Source organism: Triticum aestivum, chromosome 7A (assembly GCF_018294505.1).
Source record: "Triticum aestivum cultivar Chinese Spring chromosome 7A, IWGSC CS RefSeq v2.1, whole genome shotgun sequence".
Taxonomy (NCBI): Eukaryota; Viridiplantae; Streptophyta; class Magnoliopsida; order Poales; family Poaceae; genus Triticum; species Triticum aestivum.
Window position 1 is genome coordinate 70,152,817 of NC_057812.1, and position 7,141 is coordinate 70,159,957.

Sequence of the window (7,141 nt, forward strand, 5' to 3'; positions counted from 1 at the left end):
CTTATAATTTTAGGCGCCAAAAGCTTTCAAACTTCCCGTTCACATCGAAATATCACACGCCCGAAAGTTTAGCCCTGCGATATTCCTGTTTTACCCCTGCCACATGAACGGAAAAGGGCTGCTTTGGTAACTCCATTGTTTTCCCCTCTTTGCCCCCAACATTCTTCCCCAGAGCCCCTCCCCTTCCCCTCCCCGACCCCCCCAACCATGGCAAGCCGCCGAATCTAGTCCTCTGCCGCAGCGCTGGACCTCACACCCTGCCGGATCTACCTTCCGCACCTTGGAACCCCCAACTGCCATTAAAATTAATTTTACCTAAATAGATGGTGCAAAATAAACTACAACAACTAGATTTGCAACCACGAGATGCTAACGATATCTTCAAAGAACATTGCAACAGCAGCTAGGCTTCACAGCAACATATGGTAAGCCAGTGTGTTTTAGTACATGTGAAATGTAATGCGAGTGGGCTGCTTTCTTGGCTTGTGCCCTCAACGTGTAATCCTACTGAATTACAAATAGTTCAGTTGTCTGCTTTCCTGGATTGCTTGATTCGAATGCTTATTTGTTGCTACGCTATACCTGAGTTGGCCAATATGTCAGCAGTGCCTGTTGTACTATCGTAAAGAAATGCATGCCTATTTCATTTGAGTCCTTAACTTTTCCTCTCAACTTCATCACAAGACAGTCTTCGTAGTTTATATGAGGCCACACTGTTAAGTGCTTTCTCAGATTATTTCAACTGCTTAGATGCCTTGGCAACTTAAATATAGCGGTTGTACACTCCCTTTCAACTAGGGATGTCAACTGGGCCCCGTTTAATCCCGATTAAAGTCCACTAGTGGTATGATAGTTCAAAAGAGTTTTTGTTTTTTGAGGAAAATGAACTAGGGAGGTAGCAAAAACTAACTAGATGGGACTGGCGGATGTTGTTTATTTGCCACTTACATCCCTAGTTTCATCTTACCATTTTAATTTCTTTTCGGCTGATGCTGCTTCGAGCCATTTAAATATAGTTTGCCATGCTCGGCAATAATTTGTCCGTGGTTTACCATGTAAGCTTACTACCTAGATCATACGATAACTATCTCTTACTGATGTCCAGCGGAAACCTTTCAGGATGCCGTTCACACTAGAACACAATGTACAACCCCAAAATCTATTTGTGGAAGCAGTGCGCTATCCATGTTACCAGATGGTAGCAGTTCAGAGGCAACACTGCCGGAGAGCAGTCTGAGCACAGATATTATAGTGCTTGAGGCTCTACTAGAGGCAGAAAGAGATGAACTTCCGGGAGGGAAGTTCCCCCGACGGAATCGCTCGGCCGAAGAGCAAAAGTGCTCCTGCTAAAGTTCCTCCTCGAGACGGCGGCGCTCCGTCCTGAAAGTCCTCTCTTTATTTTTTGGGTCAAAATGACCTATATACCAGAAGATGGGCACCGAAGGTGGCCCTAGGTGAACAGAACCCACCAGGGCGCGCCTGGGCTCCCTGGTGGGCCCCCTATGGTAGTTATTTGCTCCAATATTCCTCAAATATTTTATAAAAAATTTCCATGAAGTTTCATCTTGTTTGGAGTTGTGCAGAATAGGTGGCATGACATAGCTTTTCCAGGTCTAGATTTCCAGCTGCCGGAATTCTCCCTCTTTGTGTATACCTTGCATATTATGAGAGAAAAGGCATTAGAATTACTCCAAAAAGCATTATTATGAATAAAAACATCATAAATAACAGTAAGAAATCATGATGCAAAATCGACGTATCAACTCCCCCAAGCCTAGACCTCACTTGTCCTCAAGCAAAAACCGAAATCGAAAACCATGTCCACATGCTTAGAGAGAGAGGTGTCCATAAAAACAATATACGTACATAGAAGCATCATGTTAATTATTATAACAACAACAAACTTAAACATAAGACTCTTATCATAACGCTCTTATCATAGACTTGTCATGAATAAGTGACAATTCATCCCACTATTGAAGTATAAAGCAAAAACTCTATTAAAAACTAACAAACTATGTTCTCAGTCAACTTTGCAACTACAATTCATCATCTTTTCAGGAAGAGTCACGTATCGGAGCCTTTAGGCAAGTCCACATACTCAACCATCATATAGTCTTCTATGATTGCTAACACTCCCCGCGTACAGATGAGCAAAATATTTCAACCGGACACATAGAAAGATAGGGGCTTATAGTTTCGCCTCCCAACGTATTCACCTCAAGGGTGATGTCAACAATAATAACTCATGCAAATTATATTCAACTGGACATATGTGCCTAGATCTTCCCTCACCACATGATGCTTGCCAAAGGAGAAAAATAAAAGGGAATAGAAGGAAAACTTTGACTCTTTGCATAAAGTTAAATACATAAAAGTAAAAGATAGGCCCTTCGCAGAGGGAAGCAGAGGTTGCCATGCGCTTATTTGTTTGTATGCTCAACCCCTTAGTGCAAAAGAACATCATGTTGCATTTCCCCTTGTGATAGCGACCTTTATTATGCAGTCTGTCGCCTTTATTCTTCACCATCACAACTTCGTGCAACGCTCAATTTTCTCTTACACTAAATGATCTCACACATTTAGAAGCATTTTTTATTGCCTTTTTGCACCGATGACAACTTACTTGAGGGATCTTGCTCAATCCCTAGGTAGGTATGGTGGACTCTTGAAAATAAGATTTTGGTTTAAGGGTTTTTGGATGCACAAGTAGTATCTCTACTTAGTGCGGAATTTTTGGCTGGCAAAGATAGGGGGCAAGCACCACATGTTGAAGGATCTATGACAATATGACTTCTATGTGAATATAAACAAACATAAATGATGCCTACTACGCAACCTTCTCCTTGTAGATGTTGTTGGGCCTCCAAGTGCGGAGGTTTGTAGGACAGTTGCAAATTTCCCTCAAGTGGATTACCTAAGGGTTATCCATCCGTGGGAGGTGTAGGATGAAGATGGTCTCTCTCAAACAACCCTGCAACCAAATAACAAAGAGTCTCTTGTGTCCCCAACACACCCAATACAATGGTAAATTGTATAGGTTCACTAGTTCGGCGAAGAGATGGTGATACAAGTGCAATATGGATGATAGATATGAGTATTTGTAATCTGAAAATATAAAAACAGCAAGGTAACAAGTGGTAAAAGTGAGCGTAAACGGTATTGCAATGCTAGGAAACAAGGCCTAGGATTCATACTTTCACTCGTGCAAGTTCCCTCAACAATAATAACATAACTCGATCATATAACTATCCCTCAACATGCAACAAAGAGTCACTCCAAAGTCACTAATAGCGGAGAACAAATGAAGAGATTATTGTAGGGTACGAAACCACCTCAAAGTTATCCTTTCTGATCAATCTATTCAAGAGTCCGTAGTAAAATAACACTAAGCTATTCTTTCCGTTCGATCTATCATAGAGTTCGTACTAGAATAACACCTTAAGACACAAATCAACCAAAACCCTAATGTCACCTAGATACTCCAATGTCACCTGAAGTATCCGTGGGTATGATTATACGATATGCATCACACAATCTCAGATTCATCTATTCAACCAACAAAAATAACTTCAAGGAGTGCCCCAAAGTTTCTACCGGAGAGTCAAGACGAAAACGTGTGCCAACCCCTATGCATAAGTTCATGAAATTACGGAACCCGCAAGTTGATCACTGATACCTCTCCAACGTATCTATAATTTTTTTTGTTCCATCCTATATTATATTCCGTTTTGGACATTAATGGGCTTTATTACACACATTTATATTATTTTTGGGACTAACCTATTAACCGGAGGCCCAGCCCAGAATTGCTGTTTTTGCCTATTTCAGGGTTTCGCAGAAAAAGAATATCAAACGGAGTCCAAACGGAATGAAACCTTCGGGAACGTGATTTTCGGAACGAACGTGATCCAAAGGACTTGGACCCTATGTCAAGACATCAACCAGGAAGGCACGAGGTAGGGGGGCGCACCTACCCCCCTGGGCGCACCCTCCACCATCGTGGGGCCCATGTTGCTCCACCGACGTACTTCTTCCTCCTATATATACCTACGTAGCCCCAAACTAAAAGATACGGAGCCAAAAATCTAATTCCGCCGCCGCAACCTTCTGTACCCGTGAGATCCCATCTTGGGGCCTTTTCCGGAGCTCCACCGGAGGGGGCATCGATCACGGAGGGCTTCTACATCAACACCATAGCCTCTCCGATGATGTGTGAGTAGTTTACCTCAGACCTTCGGGTCCATAGTTATTATCTAGATGGCTTTGATGTCTACTACGCAACCTTCTTCTTGTAGACGTTGTTGGGCCTCCAACTGTAGAGGTTTGCAGGATAGTAGCAAATTTCCCTCAAGTGGATGACCTAAGGTTTATCAATCCGTGGGAGGCGTAGGATGAAGATGGTCTCTCTCAAACAACCCTGCAACCAAATAACAAAGAGTCTCTTGTGTCCCCAACACACCCAATACAATGGTAAATTGTATAGGTGCACTAGTTCGGCGAAGAGATGGTGATACAGGTGCAATATGGATGGTAGATATAGGTTTTTGTAATCTGAAAATATAAAAACAGCAAGGTAACAAGTGGTAAAAGTGAGCGTAAACGGTATTGCAATGCTAGGAAACAAGGCCTAGGGTTCATACTTTCACTAGTACAAGTTCTCTCAACAATAATAACATAGTTGGATCATATAACTATCCCTCAACATGCAACAAAAGAGTCACTCCAAAGTCACTAATAGCGGAGAACAAACAAAGAGATTATGGTAGGGTACGAAATCACCTCAAAGTTATTCTTTCTAATCAATCCGTTGGGCTATTCCTATAAGTGTCACAAATAGCCCTAGAGTTTGTACTAGAATAACACCTTAAGATACAAATCAACCAAAACCCTAATGTCACCTAGATACTCCAATGTCACCTCAAGTATCCGTGGGTATGATTATACGATATGCATCACACAATCTCAAATTCATCTATTCAACCAACACATAGAACCTCAAAGAGTTCCCCAAAGTTTCTACTAGAGAATCACGACGAAAACGTGTGCCAACCCCTATGCATAGGTTCATGGGCGGAACCCGCAAGTTGATCACCAAAACATACATCAAGTGAATCACGTGATATCCCATTGTCACCACAGATACGCACGACAAGACATACATCAAGTGTTCTCAAATCATTAAAGACTCAATCCGATAAGATTACTTCAAGGGGAAAACTCAATCCATTACAAGAGAGTAGAGGGGGAGAAGAAACATAAGATCCAACTATAGTAGCAAAGCTCGCGATACATCAGGATCATGCCAAATCAAGAACACGAGACAGAGAGATCAAACACATAGCTACTGGTACATACCCTCTGCCACGAGGGTGAACTACTCCCTCCTCGTCATGGAGAGTGCATGGATGATGAAGATGGCCACCGGTGAGGGTTCCCCCCTCCGGCAGGGTGCCGGAACAGGGTCCTGATTGGTTTTTGGTGGCTACAGAGGCTTGCGTCGGCGGAACTCCAAATCTATCCTCTGTTCTGGAAGTTTTAGGATACGTGGGTATATATGGGTGAAAGAAGTACGTCGGTGGAGCTTCGGAGGCCCCACGAGGCAGGGGGCGCGCCCTAGGGGGGTGGGCGCGCCCCCACCCTCGTGAGCACCTCCCTCCTTTCCTGACGTGGGGTCCAAGTCCATCCGGTAGCTTTCCTTCCAAAAATAACTTCTCCAGTTGATTTCGTTCCGTTTCGACTCCTTTTGATATTCCTTTTCTTCGAAACATTGAAATAGGCAAAAAAACAGCAAATCTGGGCTGGGCCTTCGGTTAATAGGTTAGTCCCAAAAATAATATAAAAGTGGATAATAAAGCCCAATATTGCCCAAAACAGTAGATAATATAGCATGGAGCAATAAAAAATTATAGATACGTTGGATACGTATCAAGCATCCCCAAGCTTAATTCCTGCTCGTCCTCGAGTAGGTAAATGATAAAAAAGATAATTTTTGATGTGCAATGCTCATTGGCATAATTTCATTGTAATTCTTCTTACTTGTGATATGAATATTCAGATCTGAAAGATTCAAGACAAAAGTTCATATTGACATAAAAATAATAATACTTCAAGCATACTAACTAAGCAATTATGTCTTCTCAAAATAACATGGCCAAAGAAAGTTCATCCCTACAAAATCATATAGTTTAGTCATGCTCCATTTTCGTCACACAAGAATGCTCTCATCATGCACAACCCCGATGACAAGCCAAGCAATTGTTTCATACTCTAGTAATCTCAAACTTATAAACCTTCACGCAATACATGAGCGTGAGCCATGGATATAGCACTATGGGTGAAATAGAATATGATGATGGGGGTTATGTGAAGAAGACAAAAAAGGAGAAAGTCTCACGTCAACGAGGCTAATCAATGAGTTATGGAGATGCCCATATGATGTTGATGCAAGGAGTAGGGATTGCCATGCAACGGATGCACTAGAGCTATAAATGTATGAAAGCTCAACAAAAGAAACTAAGTGGGTGTGCATCCAACTTGCTTGCTCACGAAGACCTAGGGCACTTGAGGAGGCCCATCGTTGGAATATTCAAGCCAAGTTCTATAATGAAAGATTCCCACTAGTATATGAAAGTGATAACTCAAGAGACTCTCTATATGAAGAGCATGGTGCTACTTTGAAGCACAAGTGTGGTAAAAGGATAGTAACATTGTCCCTTCTCTCTTTTTCTCTCATTTTTTGGGCCTTCTCTTTTTTATGGCCTTTCTCTTTTTTTACCTCACTTGGGACAATGCTCTAGAAAATGATGATCATCACACTTCTATTTATTTACAACTCAATGATTACAACTCGATACTAGAACAAAGTATGACTCTATATGAATGCCTCTGGTAATGTACTGGGATATGCAGTGAATCAAGAGTGACATGTATGAAAGAATTATGAACGGTGGCTTTGCCACAAATACTATGTCAATTACATGATCATGCTAGCAATATGACAATGATGAATGTGTCATGATGAACGGAATGGTGGAAAGTTGCATGGCAATATATCTCGGAATGGCTATGGAAATGCCATAATAGGTAGGTATGGTGGCTTTTTTGAGGAAGATATGAGGAGGTTTATGTGTGAAAGAGC